Source organism: Chiloscyllium punctatum, chromosome 38 (assembly GCF_047496795.1).
Source record: "Chiloscyllium punctatum isolate Juve2018m chromosome 38, sChiPun1.3, whole genome shotgun sequence".
Taxonomy (NCBI): domain Eukaryota; kingdom Metazoa; phylum Chordata; class Chondrichthyes; order Orectolobiformes; family Hemiscylliidae; genus Chiloscyllium; species Chiloscyllium punctatum.
In genome coordinates, this window is record NC_092776.1 from 51,843,410 (window position 1) to 51,866,123 (window position 22,714).

The 22,714-nt window shown below is 38.5% G+C and overlaps 1 protein-coding gene across 1 annotated transcript in view; it reads right to left on the reverse strand.

Annotated features, from left to right (window-relative positions):
* The window catches only part of pcdh15b (protocadherin-related 15b), a 1,519,471-nt gene that overhangs the window by 1,289,778 nt on the left and 206,979 nt on the right, over positions 1–22,714 (reverse strand). The window contains exon 2 of the mRNA XM_072557866.1: positions 3,551–3,631. The gene's annotated coding sequence lies outside the window, so the exon portion shown is untranslated. The remainder of the gene's footprint in view (positions 1–3,550; positions 3,632–22,714) is intronic.

Consider the following 22,714-nt stretch of genomic DNA (forward strand, 5'->3'; position numbering starts at 1 on the left):
ATGAAAGTACTTTAACATTTCAAAAGATTCATCATGACATCAAGACTGCAAAGGTAAAAAGGAGCAGCACCGTGGGTCAGTGGTCACCACTGCTGCCTCATATCACCAGGGACCGGAGTTCAATTCCAGCCTCGGGTGACTGTCTGTGGGGAGTTTGCACATTCTCCCTGTGCCTGCATGGGTTTCCTCCCACACTCCAAAGATGTGCAGTTTAGGTGGATTGGCCATGCTAAATTGCCCATGAAATCCAGGGATGCATAGGTTAGGTGGATTAGCTATGGGAAATGCAAGGTTACAGAAATAAGGTTGTGGGGCAAGGGATAGTAGAGTGGATCTTGGTGGGATGCTCATTGAAGGGTCGGTGTGGACTTGATGGGCTGAATGGTCTGTATGATTATGATTCTATAATGCTTATGCTGGGAACAGTTATAATAGGAAAAACTCCAAGCAAACAACAGATCCATTGCAAACGTAGATATAGAAGGTAAATTAAACATTCAAATTGAAGCTGTTTTACAAAGCCTGATAAGAACTCAACACCATTCTGGGAAAATATCTGCACCTGAAATATGAGTCAACTCTTTTCACAGATGCTGATGAATTTAGTGAATATTATGACACCTTCTGTTTTCAATTAATGCTAATAAACATAGCACAGTCGTTACAAAAAGCACTCCGTGTTTACCAAATCGGATACTTATCTCCTGCTGCTACAGAATAAATGTGTTAAATAAGTTGTCCAATGACATTTTCCTCAATAAAGGCTGCATCATTTTTGGATTAAAGTAAAATAACTCCTAAACATTTTGGACTGACTACCAGATTGAAAAAAAACATTAATTTTGTACTTTGCAATATCATAAATTATTGCCATTTGAGGTGAATTTGATATATAGGCTGACAGTTTTACTGCTGGTACAGTCTGGAGGAATGAGGGATGTTTTGATTAAAGTTTGTAAGGTTCTGAATGGTCTTGGCAAGCTGGCCAAAGGATCCTGTGGGTGAATCTTGAACTGGGGGTTACTGTTTTAAATCTAATGTTTTAGGTAAGACTCTTTTAAGGCAGAGACGAGTGGAATTCTTCCCCCCTCAAGACCCAGCTCCCTCAGAAAATTGTGCCACTTTTGAGCTCATTGCTTCACAAGACAGTGGAGGCAGGGTCATTGTATACTTCTAATATAGAGATAGATTTTTGTTTGACAGTGAATCAAAACCTATAAGAGCAGCACCATTAGATGGCAATGTGGAATTCTGAACACAACCATGATCTTATTGAATGGCGGAACAGATTTGAAGGGCTGAATGGTTGACCTCAGCACCCACTTCCTATATTTGCATCTCCACATCACTCAAGGATTTGATATTACACACAACAACTGTGGATTCTCCCTACACAGAGCCAAAGATAAGGGGAAATTGGTGCCTCCCTTTGCAGGGATGAGATGCTGCAGATCATGGACGTCCTCTTCACCTCTACGGATCACCAAGATACCTACTAATGGAAATTATTACTTGTGGTCACCCTCTAACAACAAAGGGTCACCTCATTAATATGCTGCTTCCAATCCCACTACGCCCTGCAAGGAAAAAAGATGACAACACCTCCTGACATGAAAGTCAGAGTGACACCTGGAGACTTCAGCTTACACCTCGATCTCTATAGTGGACATCCAGCAACAGCACCTCAGAGCACACAGAAAGCACCTACACAATCACCCCCTGCCCAGTCCATGGACACTAGCACCCTATACCTGCCAGCCCCTCAGGACCCTTATGACACTTTTTTGACTCACAGCCTACTCCTGCACTTCAAGTAGCAAACAGCACTGAAGTGTTGATGCAAGGACACTTTGCCTATAGGCAGGGAGACACACCCAACTCTCACACTGGACCAGAATCCAGCCCACAGCTCTCAGTGCTCACTCACCTTGAACCTACCTTGAGTTGGTCAGTGAGCAGGTATGATGTGATGAGCCAAATTGCATGGATGAAGACTCATGAAGAGTGGGGGTTATAGAGCATGCAGGAGGTTGTTCTGAAGAAGCTGATGCATTATGGCTGGAATAGGCATTTGGCAAGCTGCAGCTCCAAGGTACCTCTTCTGCTTTACCTGTTGGGAATTTGCAATATCTAGTTTCTCAGTGGTTAAGAGAATTTGCAGTGGGATGTAGAGATAAAGAATTGTGGCTTTCGTGAGGTGCAAACTCATAGAAATAAGGTTGTCACCACTGGAGGATAAATTATGAAGCTGTCTTTTAAGGAATATCAGGTTATTTTTTCTCAATGGGAGGATCAGATTTCTTTTCCCCATTCTCTATTCAAGCCCTATTTTGTCACCATATTCACCATAACTTTGACTACACTGCAGACAGAAAAACATTCTCCCATAGTCTCAAGGTATTTAGTGCATGAAAACAGAAGTAACATCAGTTATGATGGATTGTACTTGCTGCATACCTTCCTTTCCCAAACTTAAAACAATACTTAAAATACAAAATGAAAAACAATTAATAATAGATGTATAGACTTTCAACTGATTTTGTATAGTAGAATCTGGATCCAGAGGAGACACAGTAGAAAGATAGCAAACTGGATATAAAACAGAAAACAATGAGTGTGGGTTAAAGGCATTTACTCAAACTCATGGAAAGTGGGAAGATGTTGTTCCACAGCGGTGACTTCCAGGTCAATTGTTGTTTACATAAATAACGTGAATTTGTGAACCAGAAGTACAATACCAAAACTTACCGTTGACTGTGTTGGAGAATTCTATATTAATACAAGACAGCAACCCCAAGAGAGAAGTAAAGTAATTGGAAGGGCAAGGGCACACAGCACTTGCCTTCAGGACTATATGGGACTTCTGTTTTGCTCATTTTAATAGTAAACTGCTCATTCCTAATGTAGAATGTGGTGTCTATACCGTCCAGGATATTATGGTGCCTATTTTACATCTATAAGTTAAACATGGATTCAAATAATATTCTCAGCCTCGGTATAGGAAGAATCCTATTAAATAGGAAAGTTGAGGAACATGGAGAAAAAGCAAATACTGGCAGTACCCCAAATGGAATTGGTCAAAATTTAACAATTTACATGCTTTGCATCAACATAACAGATCGAACTTCTGTTTAAATGAACAGATTACAAACCAAGGCTACAACCTTACTGCATTTCTGCACAATCCAATATACGTACTGAAGACATATTGCTTTAAAGTGCTAAATGTTACCTTTAACAAATTAAAATTATAAGTGCAGGTCAAGAAAATAACATAATTGGCCCAGCTCACAAACATGCTTAGTGTTGTTATCCTTGAGGGAAGTTGATGCAAGATAGATCTACAGGTATTTACGCTTTCCTTAACAGTGATAATTATTCTACTAACATGACCTTGGAGAATCAGACAACCTTTCCTGCATCAGGCCAATCACTTTCAAGGTAACTCTATGTACGCCCACGTTTCACAACTGTTTTTCTTTGAAAAACAAAATCACAGGAGCCTGTACCCTTTTTATGACTGCAGAAACAAAAACAAGGTGATTCCTACCTTATTTGATCATTTCTCTGTTAGCTTCTGAAAAGTGACAGCAGCATCGATTGCACTCTTGTGAATTATGTCATCATCTTCCTGCAAGACAGTGCTACTGATTAGTATTACTTCAGGGTCTTGACATCAAGTGCAGAATTAGGATTTATTTGCTTTTGCTTTTGAAACTGTTTGCATTTCCTTTCAAATTACACAAATTTCTATTAATAAACTTGATAAATTTAATAAATAAATGAACAATACCTTATAGCTAACAGGAGCATAGTTTGTCATAAACATTTGAAGATCAAAAGCAGTCTAAGCTTTAAGTGGATTACTTAATTCTTCTCAGTCAGATTTTGAATAATCAGTTTCATAGTACTAAGATTTTGATAAAATATTACATTCGTTGTCACGATTTCTCAAGTATAAAGTACAAGAGTACAGTGAAAAAAAAGTGTATAATGTTGCCACATATGGCGCCATCTTAGGTACAAAATACCTGGGAACAAAATCTTAGTTACAGAAATAGAAAAATAAGGAAATAATTGAAAAAAGGTTCAGCACTACACAGTCGTCTTAGCATAAATGGAGAAAAATAAAGAAATTATGTTAAGATGTCAAACTTTACAATCCTTAAACACGCACACAGAGTTTCTCCCCTGATATCAGGGCATAATGAAATAACTCAGTCCATCAGAAAATAAAGATTTAAATAAAATTTGTTTCTCCAGATTTCAAAAATATGCAAGTTCAAATGAAAGCAATTACTTTCGGTTTTTACTCTCATTTGGACATCAAAAAATTCTCTAGTTTGTGACAAAGGAAAGTTTATTTCTAGGTATTTATTTAATTCGGAAAAAAACATAATTCGCGTATCTTAAATTTTGGAGAACATAGTAAGCCATGCCATTTTATTAAATCTGCACCAATGGTTTTCTCCTCATGAGCTGCCCAATCTATTTTTCTATCCTGCTGTTTGCCTTTTAAATGTTATTCCTTTTCATGCAAGATCTAATTTGTTGTTAAAAGAACTTAAGGATTCTGCCCTGGCAATGTATTTTGACAGAGTAATTTATGATTGGATGTGGTACAGTAAAGCTGTGGAGTGCTCCAGGTTTTCCCCAACACTTGATTTGCACATATTTCAATTATATAGTGACAAAATAGACAAGGTCATAATAACCAACAACCTGCTCAGCCTAGTTCAACATCTACAACCCAGCCTACAGACACAATAAGGGCTCATAATCTTAAAAGTGAATTGTACATATGGTGATGAAAAGAAGTATGTAATATTTGGTTGCATACAGCGCACATTTTGTTGCTCATGTCTTTAATTAAATTGAAAGAAACTTTATGTATATAATGCCTTTTGAGACCTCAGAATACAGTAACAAGATTTTTAGCTAATTAATTGCTTTTAAATGTAACTTAAAGATATGGCAACCAACTTGTGCACAGCAAGTTGCAATGTGCACCAGCAGATAGTTAACATACCCTTTTTAATTCTGTTGTTGGAGGGAATCCTGATGGACAAGATTTACATGTATTTGGAAAGGCAAGGACTGATTAGGTATAGTCGGCATGGCTTTGTGCATGGGAAATCATGTCATACAAAGTTGATTTTTTTTTAAGTAACAAAGGGGTTCGATGAGGGCAGAGAGGTGGACATGATCTATATGGACTTCAGTAAGGCGTTCAATGGGATTCCTCATGGGAAACTGGTCAGTAAGGTTAGAACTTTTGGAATACAGGGAGAACTAGCCATTTAGATACAGAACTGGCTCAAAGGTAGATGACAGAGGGTGGTGGTGGCAATTGCCTTTCAGACTGTAAGTCTGTGACCAGTGGTGTGCCACAAGGATCAGTGCTGGGTGCACTGCTTTTTGGTATTTATATAAATTTGTGTGTAAACATATGAGATATACTAATAAGTTTCCAGATGACACCAAAATAGAAGGTGTAGTGGACAGCGAAGGAGGTTACCTCAGAGTACAACAGGATCTTGATCAAATGGGCCAATGGGCTGAGGAGTAGCAGATGGAGTTTAATTTAGATAAATGCCAGGTGGTGCATTTTGGAAAAGCCAATCTTAGCAGGACTTATACACTTAATGGTAAGGCCCTGGGCAGTGTTGCTGACCAAAGAGATCTTGGAGTCAGGTTCATAGCTCCTTGAAAGTAGAGTTACAGGTAAATAGGATAGTAAAAAATGTATTTGGTATATTTGCTTTTATTGTCAGAGCATTGCATATCAGAGTTGGGACGGCATATTGCAGCAGTACAGGACATTGGTTAGGCCACTTCTGAAATATTATGTGGAATTCTGGTCTCCTTCCTGTCGGAAGGATGTTGTGAAACTTGAAAGGGTTCAGGAAAGGTTTACAAGAATGTTGCCGAGGTTGGAGGTTTTGAGCTGAGGCTGAATAGGCTGGAGCTGTTTTCCCTGGATCATTGGAGGCTGAGAGGTGACCTTATGGAGGTTAATAAAATCATGAGGGGCATGAATGAGATAAATAGACAAGATCTTTTTTCCCTGGAGTAGAGGAATCCAGAAGTAGAGGGGCATAGATTTATGGTGAGAGGAGAAAGATTTAAAAGGGCAACCTTTTCATGCAGAGGGTGGTATGTGTATGGAATAAGCTGCCTGGGGAAATGGTGGAAGCTGATACAATTAGAACATTTAAAATACATCTGGATAGGTATATGAATAGAAAGGGTTTAGAAGCATATAGGGCAAATGAGACTAGGTCAGTTAGGATACAATGTGGAAACAGGCCCTTCGGCCCAACAAGTCCACACCAACCCACTGAAGCGCAACCCATTCCCCTATGTTTACCCCTGCACCTAACATTATGGGCAATTTAGCATGGCCAATTCACCTGACTTGCACATTTTTGGATTGTGGGAGGAAATCAGAGCAGCCAGAGGAAACCCACACAAGACACGGAGAGAATGTGCAAACTCCACACAGTCAGTCTCCTGAGGTGGGAATTGAACCTGGGTCTCTGGCGCTGTGAGACAGCAGTGCTAACCACTGTACCACCATACTACAGGATTGGAGGATTTGAGCTATAGGAAGAGGTTGAAAAGGTTGTGGCTGTTTTCTCTGTAGCATTGTAGGCTGAGGCGTGACCTTATAGAGGTTTATAAAATCATGAGAGGACATGGATAGAGTGAATAGACAAAGTCTTTTCCCTGTGGTAAGGCACTCCAGAACTAAAGGGCATAGGGTTTAGGGTGAGAGGGGAAAGATACAAAAGAGACCTAAGGGGCAACCTTTTCCACAGAGAGGGTGGTACATGTATATAACGAGCTGCCAGAGCAAGTGGTGGAAGCTAGTGCAATTGCAACATTTAAAATGCATCTGATGGGTACGTAACTAGGAAGAGTTTGGAGGATTATGGGCCGGGTGCTGGCAGGTGGGACTAGATTGTGTTGGGATATTGGGTCGGCATGGACGAGTTGGACTGAAGGGTCTGTTTCCATGCTGTACATCTCTATGACTCTATATCTAGTCAGCATGACAATTGGACCGAAGGGTCTGTGTCTGTGCTGTATATCTCTATGAATGTATTGATTCCAGTGATTGGTAAATACATTGAACTCAAAAATGTTCAGCAAAGTAATTATAAATGAAACATATTAATTCATATGTATCACTGATTAAAATGAATAAAACAATGTAAAAAAGATCATCTACACATCAGGTATTTTCCTTTTGTAATCTTGTTTTAACCTTCAGTTTAGTTAAATTACTTGTCATGTTGCGTTTCTGACAGAACAATAGCACTTATTTTAAATGCTGTCTCTTTTGACAACCTGCATATCCATCAATTACCAACTGATATGGCTACTTACCAGTTGTGAGGAATTTAAAATCTAGCTCAATCATATTGATAAAGATCACTTTCATGCACTATGGAACTAGAGGTCACACCAAAGCATTGTAACACCATCTAGTATTTCTTGCAGGCAAACAACAAATTCAGAGAAGCACAATTAAATGTAACTGAAGGACTCAGAAATGTTGCGATTCATAAAGTTGTTACTAAAATATCCAAACTAAAAATAGTATGTTCTTTGCTCTTGAGCATTAAAGTATTGAATGTGAATATCATGATTTTTAAAAATTTAAAATACTAAATGATATTGTGATGGAATTGGTGTAAATACTTTTGAAGCAGATCTTCCCAGTTTCTAAGGGAACAAAAGCTGAAACTGAGATTGGCAAACAAAAAACTTATGGACAGACTAAAACTGGTTGAGGGAATATGAAGGGAAGCACAGAAAAGCCCAGTAGTTGTAGCGGAATTGTCCAAACGGTGCAGTATAGGCAAGCTGAAGACGACAGAGGTGAGATTAAGCAATGGCAACTCGGTGTCACAGCTCTTTTACTTGAAGATAACATTCATGAATCTACAGCATCAGACTGAATCGAGGAGGTTTTAGTACATGCCATTTTTTGGGACGATCATGCTGGTAGATTTCAGATTGGTTGTGCATTGCAGTTGGCTGAGAATAACAATAGCTCCTAGAAGGCGAGAAGCTGAACTTTTTTGTGAGGAGTACAAGTATTGAAGAACATTTTTACTGAGTTTTTAATTCTAATTGCTGAGTGAACCACAAAGCCAATTCTTAAGAATAACCTCAGTTTTATCTGCCACTTAATGTGTAATTTACAGTTTATAATTGGGTAACAATTTGCCTGGTAAATCACATTTAATATGTTGATTCTAGATCTTAGAATATAAGTTGCTTTTCAAGATAATATTTTGTTTTGTTTCATTCTTGTATAGTAAACATTTTTCTGTTTTAAACTAAGAAACATTGTGGTTTAATTTTTTTATTAAACAAATGGGATTTTGGACTTCTCACAAAAAATATTACTGATCTCTACCACAATCATAACATTCATTAAATGTATGACTATCGTTCTTAATTTTGAAAAGGCAATGTGCTTACAATTACCTAGTAAATGGGTTTTATTCTTAGGAACAACAGTACAAATCACTTCAATCCTGCACATGATTATAAAGGAATTATTGTTACTGCATTTTAAGCTCTTGGTAAAATGGATCAGTCGAAAGATTTCAATATTGCTCTAGGTCTTATTAAAATAAAATGCACATCTGCAGTGGAAATACTATAAAAATAGTACTTTCCTTATTCACCTTCTGGCATCATAAATTTAACAGATGGCTGTGTGAAAACACACCTAAAAAGCATTTATTCTGGTGATTCATTTTTATTGCCAATAAAACTGAAACTTTACCTAAAGGTAACCTTACAATTGAATACTCCAATGTGACATTGCAGGTCAACAGCTAGCCAAGGGCTGCAGCTCACTTGTCAGTGATGTGCAGTGTACTGTATTAGCTATTCACATCTATTTAATGTTTTGGACCCACTGCAAGCCTGGCATGCTATAGATGCTGGGAAAGTATCCAACCTGCTTGTAGATCAGGAACCATGCTGATTGCTTTAAAATTCATAATCACAAAAAAAACCACTCACTAGCTCACACATAACATATTTCATTCCTTCTCAAGAAATGATGTATTAATTTTAGAAAAAGAAACAGTCTTGTAAAATACCACACTGATTCAGTTCAAAAACTGTCATTTTTTGTCTGTTGCAGCTGCTGACAATCTCACTTTTTTCAACAGCAAACCCTCTTCCCACTGCGCCACAAATTCAGTATATGACTAGCGATTGCTTATTTTGCATCTGAAAATTACGCCTTTATGATAGCTTTGCTGTAAAACCTCACTTATAATGGAAGGGTGCTCATTGTGATTACCTGGTCGCAGTTCATGGTGACACATTTGCTTAGCATTTGCATACTGGTTGTATTGGGTCATTTGATTGATCATCTGAATCAAGAACTTGCATTCTTCATCAAGCAAAGAAACTTCTAAATGCTCAGCAATAACTTCCAAAAAAATCCTTCAATATTAAGTGACATGATGCAATAAATATGTTAACATTCACTCCTTCTTAATATATAACTCTCAATTCTACCACAAATTCACCATAATATGAATTATGCCAAGAAATTGTAATTAGGTTTTTTTAAAAAAAATGCTAATATTAAGTTAAATGTAGCTCTCAATAAAATAAGCACCAAATCTGGGAAGAATAAATTAGCATTCAACCAAAAGGATATGCTTTTGTTCGTGTAAGTTACAGATTGTGAACAAAGGCTCTCAGCTTTTGAAGTATGGATTCTTTGATTGATGTGAGTTGAGAGGTTTTTTTTAAAAGAGAGGGGGTTTGGCTGATTTCTAAACAAGCAGGTACTGAAAGCACATTGGTTCAATTTTCTTGAGTACACAGAGGAAATATGATTCTGGACAGTTAGTCAGGTTTCAAACAAGAGACTATGGGGTATAGATCTGGGATTTAGAACTAGACATTTATGTGATAAAGAAGCCTTGCAAATTCAATTCCAGGATCGGTCATCCTGTCTCAGGTTGGCATCCCCAACATCAAGGCACTAGTTACTGTGCATGATGTACAATGGGCAGGCCACATCGTCTGCATGCATGACACAAGATTTCCAAAGCAAGCTGTCTATTCCAAGCTTCATCACGTAAGTAGTCACCATGATGGCAGAGAAAACATTTAAAGGGTATCTTCAATTTCTCTGTGAAAAATGCAACATTCCTACTGGCTCCTAGGAACCTCATGCCTGGGGCTGCCCCAACTGAGGAAGAAATATCTTCGACAGGTGCCAACCATCTTGAGCACCTCTAACCAGCTCAGAAGCAGGCAAGTTCAAACAATGGAAATAGGGAGGAAAAACTGACTCATCCTCATTCACCTCTTTAAATGCATGTCCCACCTCCTGTAGGTTGTGGATTCAACGTTTGACAGTTCAGTAAACACAACTCTTGAGTGGAATAAAGTTACCTTCAGTCTCAAGGGACTACCTAAGAAGAAAGTAACCTTAGCACTGAGAGGAAACTTGCGTAACTAAAGCCTGGATCTTTTCAAAATCATGATCAGACATAGTAAAATAAGTATACTAGCAGCATAGTCTATTTTTACATTACAGTGTTGTTCTTGAGGGTTTTCTGGTAATTGCTTATTGAGTCAAGTTGATTTAAATTATTCATCTCTCTCTCTGTCCTCTTGCTGGCTGCAAAATAAAGCAGCTTAACTGACTTTCTTCACTAAAGTGTTTTAGCCATCCTTTGGGTAAAAATTGGACAAGTACGTTACAAAAATATATGGCAGATCCAAAATCCTGTTTAGATCCCAAGGGAGTCCTCATGTGGCAAATCCATATTTTTAGGTCATATAACTAGAAGCTGTGCAGTAAGGGCACAATCATTAAAGGAAAAGTCTTAAGACTATTTCCAGTATTTACCAGCATGTTATATCTAAGCAAATACCCAAAGTTTGTAACTAAATAATTTAATTTTGCACATATTTTCCAGGTATGAAGTCAGAAGCAACAAGCATCACTAATTTGCTACATTAAAGTCTGGATTGTCAGTTTTAGCTCAGTAATAGCACTGTTGCCCCTAATTTAAAAGACCTAGATTCAGAGCTTAATCTTGGAATTTGAACACAATGAGTACTATAGAGCCAAAACTACTTTGTTGCAATTGAGCTGTTAATCAATTTTCTGTCTGAAATGAAAGTGATTCCAATAACTCCCACTTCAAAATTCCAAAAATACCATGGTGTGCTCATCAATATCATACCTTAACCCACATCTGAAACAGATTCTCATTATTTATTTAATTGTTGTTTGTGAGATCTTGTTTTGCATACATGGACTATGTTTACATTGTCGAGAAAGAGTTGTAATGTAACATTTTGGGAAATTCTGAGATCACAAAAAATGCTACAGAAATACAAGTCTTTCTTTTTACTGTTGAACAGATGTATATACAGTTTCTCTAATTAATGACATCAGCTTCTTTGTTAATATTTAATTGCCAGATCTACAAGATTCCTGAAGGCAAACCCTTTTCCAAATTCAACTGTAGTCAATTCATTTTGTGAAATATGCAATTAGGTCAATTTTATCTCAATTGTTCCACAGGTATTCAAGGATGACATCAATCTGGTATTTTGCTCACCACTCTCATGGTTAGCACAGTTTTACCTGTCAATTGAAGTGCACACTGTTCTGTTATGCGCGCGTGCAGAACACCACCAATATTATTTTTCTTGTTCCTCAGCCTCTTCCTTGCTCAGATGCATGTAATACTGCTGCTCCTTTCTCATCAACCTGGCACCATCATTATTTTTTCTTGAGCTTAATGTCAATATCACTCCTTTTCCTTTCCAGAAAGTCAAAAAATTCAATCACACGTCAGCAGCGAATCCCCTGCCACTCATCTAGTCAATTCCAATCGTTTCCTTCTTGTAATGCTCCTTATGCTAAAAATACTGTTTTTTGCTCCTCGTTTTTAATTGAAGCAGCTATGCTTGCTTTGTACATGATACAAATTCAAATTTATTTGCCACCAATTGTTGCACACATCACTTTTTCTCCCCAGCACCTTTTGGCCACACAAATAGCCTGGCAAATTTTCTTGAGCAGACTGTATCTCCTATATTAAAACCTGTGCTATTTTCTCTCCACCCTATTGAGTTAGTGTAGTAAAATGCAACAGTCAATAACAACAGTTGTATTTGTATAGCCCTTTTAACATTGTAACATGTCCCAAAGTGCCTCACAGGAGCTTTATCAATTCAAATTTGACACTGAACCATATAAAGTGATGATATTGAAGCAGATGATCAAAAGGTTGGCCAAAGAGGTCAATTTTAAGGAGCACCCTAAAAGAATAAGGAAAGCCAGGGAAAAAAGGTGTGGTAAGGTAGAGGCAGCAGAAGCTCAGTTGCCAATTAAATTCGGGGTTACTCAAAAATCCAAAATTATATGGATTGTATGAGTATGAATTAAGATCCATGCAATGGATTTTTCATGTCCTTAGCTCTCAATTTAATGTAAAGGAAACAAACTTATTATCAAACCTGTGATTTTAAACATGTCTGCTGGTATAAATTAAACAGGTAAACATCAAAATCACCAGTGATGTTACAACTATTGCATTGCAGTCACCATGTCAATACAATTTTGCTCCAATATTTCTCCTTTGTTTTGAAGCCCAGAGTTCAAACAAGCACTCCAAATAGGTTTGGCCAAGGTTCTTTACAAATGAAGCACTTTCAGTGTTGTATTTCAACTATTCTTAAATAAAGACCGACACTGTTTATTGAAGCAAAGGATATGACAGACACTAAATATATTAAAATTAATAAATGAATTCTATCTTTACCAAATTGGAAAATTTGTGACAATTGCCCAATTGAATAACAGGGCAAATGAACAGTATACTGATAAAGAGATGCTAAAAGGGCCGGCAGCACTCCCTACAGAGAAGTTAGAGAACATGCCCAGCGTTGAAGCACTGACCAGCCTTGATCAACTGCAATGCATGAGACAAGTCATCCGTGTGACCAACACGAGGCTACCCAAACAGATGCTCTACTCCCAGTTATGAAACAGCACACAAGCCCTAAGACAGAGGAAGTGCTTCTATGATCCTCTTAAGGCCTCACTGGTGGAGTGCAGCATTCCCACAGACACCTGGGAATCACTGGCCCAAAACTGTCAAAAGTAGAGGTGGAGCATGCGGGAAAGCGTCAAGCACTTTGAGACTTACCATCAGGAAAATGTAAGGCCCAAGTGAAAACAGTGTAAGGAGCACACTGCCACACCAATGCCCTACCCACCCCTTCCCGTGACCACCTTCTACCCCAAGTGTATCTGCCGCAACTGTCTGTATAGCCACCTACGGACTCACCCTGGGAATAGAAGAGAATGATGGTGGTGGTGGTGATTTTGGTGATGGTGATGCTGATGATTGCTGATATTGATGACGTTTGATGATGATCCCAAAAAATTGGGATAGGATACATGCTAGATTTCTAAGAGAGATAAAGGAGCAAATTGTCCAGTCATTGACAGAAATTTTTCAGACTTGTCTGAACACTGGATTAGTCCTGGGACACTGGAGGTCTGCAAATTTGATGCTGCTGTTTTTAGAAAGGAACAAAAGGTAACACAAGAAACTACTGATCTGTCAGCTTGACTTCAATACTTGGAAAACTGATGGAGGTTATAATATGGGAAAAGTTAAATATACACTCAGAGAAGGAAAAGTTAATACAGCCAACAAGGCTTTGCTAAAGGACAGGTCATGTCTGACAACCTTAATTCAATTCTTTGAAGAAGTGACACAGACAGTGAATGAGTGTAATGTTGTGGGTGTTATATATTTGATTTTGGGACCACATGGCAGGTTGGTTAGTAAATTAAAAATGTTTGAGATTGACGGATCCTTGGGAGCATGGAAATTGAAGTTTGCTAAAAGATTGGAAACAGAGGGTAAGTATAAATGGGCATTTCTCAGACAGAGTTGAAATTTTTCCAGGGATCGGTTTTCGGAGCCTCGCTCTTTCTGATTTATGTAAACAATTTTGAGAGGAGTGTTGAGGGCCAAATTTGCAGATGATGCTAAGTGAGAGAAAATAGTGAATTGTGAAGATGACACAGAACAACTTCAGATGGACATTGACAAGTTGGCCAAATGGACAACACCTAGCAGATAAATTTCAATGCAGAGAATTGTGAGTTAATGAGGCAGAAGAAACACAGAGGGACAATAAAGGCTTCATGGCACAACTCTGAGGCAAGTAGAAGAGTACAGGGACCTCTGGATTCATGTGCATAATTCTCCAGAGGTGGTCAGGCAAGTTGAAACAGTTGGTAAAAGGAGTTTGTAGGATACTTGGGTTTATAAATAGAGGCATAGAGTATAGAACTAAGAAATTGATGCTACACCTCTATAAATCATTGGTCAGGCCACATTTGGAGTACTGTGTTCAGTCCCAGGTACCTAACTTAAGGAGAATGTTAAAGCCCTGGAAAGAGTACAAAGGAGATTTACAAGAATAATACCAGGAGTGAGGTGTTTCAGATAGAAGATTAGAACAACTAAGCTAATTCTCTTTGGTGCTGAGAAGATTAAGTGGTGACCTTATTGAGGTCTTCAAATTATGAACAATTCTGACAGGATAAAAAAGGATATTTTGTTTCCATTCATTGGTATGTCAGCCAGAGGTAGTAGTGAGATGAGGAGAAACTTCTTTACCCAGAAAGTTGTTAGAATTTGGAATGTACTACCTGAAAGAGTGGTGGAGGCTGATTCCATGAGTATTTGAAAGAGAGCTGGTTGTATGTTTGAAAGTGGTTTAGAGGCTACGAGATAGGGCAGGAGAATAAGACGAGCTGGGTAGCGTGTTGGGAGCCAATATTGATACTTTTTTCCAAATGGCCTCCTTCTGTACTGTAAAGTTCTATGAATTCATTGCTTCCTTAGTTTTTATACCTGTCACTATTTTACACTGATGATGTAAATGGATACATGGGTCACTTTATACTTCCATAGAACTACATCATTAACTATTAAGTAACATTTGGATTGGTCTTTCTCAAACGTAAAATTGTCAGCCCTGTACAATTCCACATTATACTTTTATCTAACCAAGTCTATGGCCCTTTCTAACCTCCTCACTGCATTCACTTCACTTACAATGTCTCTCAGTAGTATCATCTATTCCTTCATCCAAATTATTGCCAGAGTTTTATTTTGAAAAAAGACATTGTTTCCCCCAACTCAAAATAAATCCATAATGCAATAGTATCTACCCCTTGCCACATCTCAGCAGAGAATTATCCCTTTACCTAGCTCAAATTTTGTGCACTTTATTTTGGGTAATCTTCTGTGTGGACTTTTATCAAGTGTTTTATAAAGGTTAGCTAGACAATGTCATCAGAACATTTACTATCTGCTATTGTATTGTCCTCAACAGGTAACCAAAGTGGATTAATCAGGCATGGCCTACACCGAAAAAAAATCCATTAACAATATAAACACAAAAAGGTGAAACTTTCTTTTAATCATAACTATCAAATCTTTTATTTTTCAGTATCATATTTTCAGACTTCTTTGAATGGACTGGATAGGTTAAATAGCCTCCTCCTGTGCTGTAAGAATGTTTTCATTGTTTACCAGCTAGCTTAACCCACCATTGAGAAATAGTGATTTAATATGGTTGAAACCATATTGATTAATAGCCATTCAAATTAAAGTTTCATCACCTATTTTAAATTGAATTAGTTAATGCCATTGTTAAAATATTATAGTTGTCTTCTATCGATAACATATATCATTTAAAAGCACTGGAATAAAAATTATCCCCTAGAATATGGTTGAGGAGGAGGATGGTCACGTGCAAGTCAGAAAATTGTGGTTTTGAATCTCACTCCAGAGATCAGTAAATGAGACCAAGGCTAACAGTTCACTGCTATACTGAGGGAATTTTGCTTTGTTGAAGATGTGTAACATGCAGGAGATAATAACCCAAAGCTCTGTCAACTCTCTCGGGTGGATAATAAAAAGATCCCACATCACTATTTGAAGAAACACAATGTAAATTCTCCTGATGCCCAGGTCCAACAATTACCTCGCAAATGCTCACTAAATCAGAAGACCTGGTTATTGAATTAATTGCTGTGTGTTGACCATGTGTGAATTGGCTGTTGTGCTATTGCAGAGTATAACAGTGTCTGCACTGCAAAACAAAAGTACTGGCATCATGGATCAGAAGACCAAGGTACCAAGGACATTGTTAACTTTTAATTCCAAATAGTAAAAAGTCTGCTACAGCCAAAAAACATCACTATACAGATGTAAATTCATTCACTGCCTGGCAAAGCCCAGTGTGTTCTGGCCTTCAAATAATAACCAAATAACGGGTGAAAAACAAACTGCACCACTAATCTGTGTATGTTTGTAGCCTGACAGTTTTGCTGTGAGCTAGACATGCAGGAGGCTGGAAGAACACAGCAAGCCTTGTAGGATCAGGAGGTGGAAAAGTCAACGTTTCAGGTGTAACCCTTCTTTAGGGCTGGGGGAGGGTGTAGGGGGAGATGCAGATAAAGGGGGTGGTGGGGGCAGGGTGGTGAAGTGAGGATAGGTGAAGACAGGCAGAGGGTACAAGCTGGTTGGTCAGTGGGAGGAATGAATCTGGTAGGTGGCTGGGAGGAGGAGCTGGGAAGGGAAGGAAAATTATTTTAAATTGAAGAACTCAATATTGAGTCTTCCGGGTTGTAGATTGCCCAGGTTGAAGATGAGGCTGGCACAATTACAACCATTTGGTCCAACTCATCCATGCCGATCAGACATCATAAATTAAGCTAGTCCCATTTTCCAGCATTTGGCCTATGTCCCTCTTAAACACTCCTTATTCAAGTACCCATCCAGTTACTTTTTAAATTTGTAACTGTACCAGCTGTTATGGACCACCCCAGACCCCCTCAAAATATTTCAAGTAGTTAGCATGGACCCTAACCTTTTCTTATTTTAAAGGCAGATATGAAATGGATAGTCCAGATGTGATGAAGCTAGTCAAACAGAAGCTGGTCAAACCACTCCAGTTTAAGCAAAATAGAATTTATTTAACACTACAATTGAAACACGAACAAAAGAAAATGGAACTTAGAATAACTTAACTATTTGAAAACTCATCTGACTCAAAACTACAATTTAACTAAGGAGTTGTTCCAATTCCTGCAACGTCCCATAAATACACCCCTTGGCAAAAGATAAATTCAAACACAGGAGAGATTTCAGAGAGAGAGAAGCCAGTCAAGAATCATCTGGAGAAGCTTGGAACCTTTCTCTGGACTGCATCAGCTTCTCACTGTTGCAACTAAAAGAAACTATAAAAACCTGAACTGGGAGAACTGGCCACTCACCTGTCATTGTTAAACTCGGCTCTTTCCCAGACATTTTGGCATCCTGCCTTTACGACCTCTCTTTAAAAAAAAAAGCCAAAGACAAAATAACCTTGTTTAAGGGGCGCCTCCAACATTTCATCTGGCAGCTCATTCCATCCATATACCATCCTATGCCCTCTAATTTTGGACTCCTAAGACCTCGACTATTCACCCTATCCATACCCCTCTTAATTTTATTAACCACTATCAGGTCACCTCACAGCCTCCGATACTCCAGGGAAAATAGCCACAGCATATTCAGCCTCTCCCCATAGCTCAAACATTTTTCTAAATCTTTACTGCACCATTTCAAGTTTAACAACATCTTTCCTATAGGAGGGAGACCAGAATTGAATGCAATATTCCAAAGTGGCCTTATAAATGTGCTGTACACTCACAACATGACACCCCACCTCCTATACTCAATGCACTGACCAATAAAGGCAAGCATACCAAATAGTTTCTTCGCGACACTGTCAGCGTGCAACTCCACTTTCAAGGAACGACATACAATTATCCACTCTTTGCAAACAATTGAAGAACTGATTCAGTTTAAGCTTTTCCCTCTCTGGACTCACCCCATTTCTAATCTCTGTGTAAGTGTGTTGTGTTACTATTTCTCCTTGCATTTAGTAATTAGTAAACTCACTCTTTTTGATAATTCAATAAAGCCTGGTTAAATTGGCTTTCTTAAAAAGAAAACAAACTCATTGAGTCTGGGAGAAAAGGTATCCAAAAGGAATGGGGTCATTTTAAAATTAACCCTGTTGCAACAAACCATCAGGCTAGGTGAACAACCAAGGTGCATGTGGAAGATATTTCTTTGGTCTATTTGAAAACAGAACAACATTTTGAGGGAAAGCAATTGATCAATATTTCCGTTAATACAACATAAATGATATAAACTAAACACCAACTGAGTAAAACATCACTTTCAAAGCAGAATTCCATATGAAAAGGTTGCTCATCATTCAGCCACCAGTTCACCCCCCTTCTCACCTGGGATCTTTATCATTTGTGGAATCCTGTTTAGAAACACTGAAAATTGAAAAACCTTGCCGGGGGTTTGGTCATGACACTGATGTTTTGTGAAGCATTTTAGACAGTTGTAGATATCATGAAAGATGCTTTGTAAGTTCAAGTTCTTTCTTTTCTGGCAGATTCTGATAGAATATCTACACATTTCCTTTTACCCACATTTTTGTGATGGCATTCCAACTTCCAACTCCAACTGTTTACATTGCCAATATCCATAGGACCTGAAAATTCATCTTATGACATCAAATAAGTGAGGCTTTAAACTAATGTGTTGTCTGTCCACTAATGTCATGGGTCCTTTACATAAAATCGATGTAAAGAGCAGTGAGATATTCTCATGACTTGGCAAGTAGTTTGTTCTGTAGTGATTGCAATGAGGTCAACCATATGAGTTCCTGATTGGATCACATTAACAGCCCAATCAGGGAGACCTGGCTAATAGAAATAAACAAGACTGTCATCCTGTTCACCACCAGCTAGCTCTGAGAAAGCCAGACGAGTGTCAAGTACTGTGCATGTGTAAATAAAGTGTGACTTGCTGATGGGATAACAGCCTCTGTGCAGTTATTCCACCTTCCATCAGAAACAAATTTAACACAGATTTGTTGCATTGATTTTTTTGCAGAGTATTTCTGTACACAAAATGACTGCTATATTTTCAAAAATGATCACTATTCAGGAAGTAATTCAAAGTAAATGAAGTGCATTGGGAGTGCTTTGAATTCTATGATTCTATGGACGTTAGATGGTGCTATTTAAAAATTGCTGGGGATTACTTTAGGGAAAATATGAAAAGAGATGTTAATGTGCTAATGGGACATATCTTTTGAAAGATCTGGCTGTAGCTCACAATTTGAGGGCTAATTGCTAATTACCATGATTTACATGTGTCAGGGGCCTTAAAGACAGAAACCTGCACATTTAACAACCTAGTACTCAAAGACTCGAAAGTTATCAGAGGAAGTGCTGAATATCCCAATGGAGGATTACAGTGGAGGAGGAACAGAGAGGTCACTGAGGCAAATAATTTGTCCTGCAGGAGAAGCTTGGCAATAGCATCACAGTCAGGATCCTTGTCCTCAGGATATTGCTCTTATCTGGCAAATAATTTCACAAGAATGGTCAAGACACATGTTGCAAAAGGTAACAATAGTTGTGTAAAATAAGTAATTATTTTTTGGATTTGGATTAGACGATAGATTTTGGTCAGTTCCGTGAAAGCATTTTTGGAAAAGAATTTGTAGCGAGTCATGAAATAGTGATCGAAATAGAATTTACATCACATAGAGAAAACAGATCAGAAGATATAAGATTTGTTTTTGATTTCAGTTCAGAAAAACAGTTTCCTCCTAACAGGCGAATCAAGTTTTCATTTTAGGAGAACCAATATAACTGGTTTTAGTTTCATGGAATTTCCAAGAGGAGAGATTTTGTATAGAAGTCTTAAAGTCATGGAACTGAAAAAAAGATTGAGGTAATCAGAACTGAAAAACGTTTCCTGTCAAGAGACATGGAAAAAGTCATAATACCAAGGAGGACACTTGGAAGAAAGTAAGAGATGAAATCATTGTGATAGAACTGATATTTCTCTGGGACGGAGTATGTGTAAAAGAGGGTGTTGAGAAAGAAGTTGAAACTTTGTTTTATTCTTTAGGGTAAGAGCTTTCAAAGCTGTTACATATGAACCTTGCTCTCTCTTTCTTTTAAGTATCAAACACATGTTTCTCTGCAAAAAAGCACCAGCGGCTTTGGGTGAGTATTTTTCAGTTACTAACCACCATGGTAACCAACTGCAAAAATTAAACTTATGATCTTCTGAGCCAAGTTTCGGTTTGGAAACTCAACTCTGCAGTATTACCATCAGATGGATTATAACAACAAACACAGACATCAATATTTGCATCATCACCAGCACCACAGCCTCAAATGTACTCAGTCCACCAACCAATTATATACTGGATATTCCACACCTATATGATTGTATCTTTCACAGGTCCTACTCTTACCTCAGAAAATCTCAATCACACATACCTCTTTCTGTTCCATGATTTAACACTGCAGCAGATGCCAACAGGACCTGACTGGGAACATAAATTCCATGAGCCCTCTGAGAAGACAATGTTGGTTGTAATCAGGAAGAAAACGTGGCAGATACTATAGATGCTAAAAGGTCACTTTGCCTGAAGCCAGTGGCCTCTCCTGCTTCCAAACAAATTTCTGATTCCTAGTGCCTTAACTATATCCTCAAACACAAAACTATGTATGGGAGTGAAATTTGTAAGCAGGCAAGAAATCACAATACTGGGGTGGAAGCTGACCCCATGCCAGCAAAGGAAGTGTAATCTCTGGCAGGTCCATCATGCAATCGAGGAGAGCGGGTAATATCCCACTGCTGCCAGCTCAAACAGGGCCAGCATCTTGGTAGGTCCTGGGAAAGCAGTGGGGAAGGAATTCAAGAACTTCAAGATGAATGCTGAAGCCACAACGTTAAACACTTCTGCCAGAAGACGTTACACTGTCTCAGGGACAGCCAGAGCCTAACAGGCTTTTTCTCATTACAGGGCAGTAGCTACTGATTGGGCAATGAAATGTCTCACTTATCCAATGGGCAACTATGATACTGCTGTTCCCACCACTGCGCTATGCACCAGTACCCACAATATGCCACAATGTTAGGAAATTTCAGGCTCCCCTCCTGACTCCTTCCCCTGCTATTTTACCAGCTCTCACTCCTCTAAACCAGACTCCAAGCAGTGGGTAACAGTCATGGTTTCATTACTAGCCACAAATTCATCACTATCTTTTCGAGTTTCATCACTGCAGGCTCCTATTTAGGTTCACATAGACGCCATTGAGGATGGAGAAGATCTACTTTACAATTCCCCTACCCCACCCCTTTTGACCCCATGAAGGGAGAGGAGAAACTGGAAGGGAAGAATAGAATGAGGGAGACACCGTTGCATCAATCGTGACCAGTATGACACCAATTCAGAGAATGGCATTAATCCTAACCCCAAGTGCTATGGTATTGCACAACGTTTCATAGCAACACACACTGGCTCTATTGATCAGCAGCCATGCCAGGTGGAAGGAATGTTTGATTGGGTGAACAAGGTCACATATTCCATCTGTTTTTTTTTTAAGATGGGCAAGTGTTAGAAAATGAGATGGGTTTAATAATAATTGGCTGATGTAATGAATGGTCTACCTCAGTTTATGGGTTGTGGTTAGACGGAACAAGAGAAGTCAAGGACTGTGTTTAACACAAAATTTGAAACCAGTCCATTTCAGTGAGAGGTTTCCCAATGCATCCAGCAGCGTACAGCCCAATATTCAGTAGCATCTCATCACTGTGGTCACAGTTTCAATGAAATTCAGAGCTTTCGTGGAGTGACAAATCTCTTGTAGGGAAGGCCAAGGTGCAGCATTGCAAATTAAAAGTTACTTTCCAGGACGGTCTGGATTCCTTGTCTAAAAGAGATTTACAGACAGTTTCAGTTGTTGAAAATGGACACTGAAAGTGCAGATTGGTCATTAATTTCCACTCACTATCCTCATCGAAAAGGAAGTTTTATTCTTGTTCATGATCACAATTCGGAGAGATCATTAAATACAACAGTAGTCAGCAAAATGGCATGCAGTATCTTTAAATGAGCATCAGGAAGCAGCTTAATTGGCTTTCAGATCATCCTCAGGTCAGCATTATTTGTGTACACTTTAAGTCCTTTGCCAAAGATGGTATTTCAGGCAAAAGGCAGGCTAGCCATGTACTTCAGCTCAAGACAACACCTCGGTTGTTTTACAGGACATTTGATATCTAACTGGAATTACAAGATATGTTCTATCCATCAAGATATAAAGGACTGTCCCTGAGTGGAGCTAGCCAGAATCCAGGTAGTACATTTCTGTATTTGGTTTCAGTTCTTCTCATGTTGAGCCAATGTAGCTAACAGTAATGTTAACCTACTCTTATGTAGAGCCTGATGTCTCACAACTCCATCATGAATCTTAGACTTAATTATAAATAACTTTTCAAAAATTTAATTCACAGGATGAGGGCATCCCCTGGCTAGGCTGGTATTTATGGCCCACCCCTGATTGCCCAGAGAGCAATTAGGAGTCAATCACATTGCTGTGGGTCTGGAGCCATGTGTAGATCAGACCAGAAAAGGATGGCAGTTTCCCTCTCTAAAAGGAAATGAGTGAACCAGATGAGTTTATCAACAATAGACTCATGTACTATGTTATCAATCTTTGTTGTTGATCAAGATT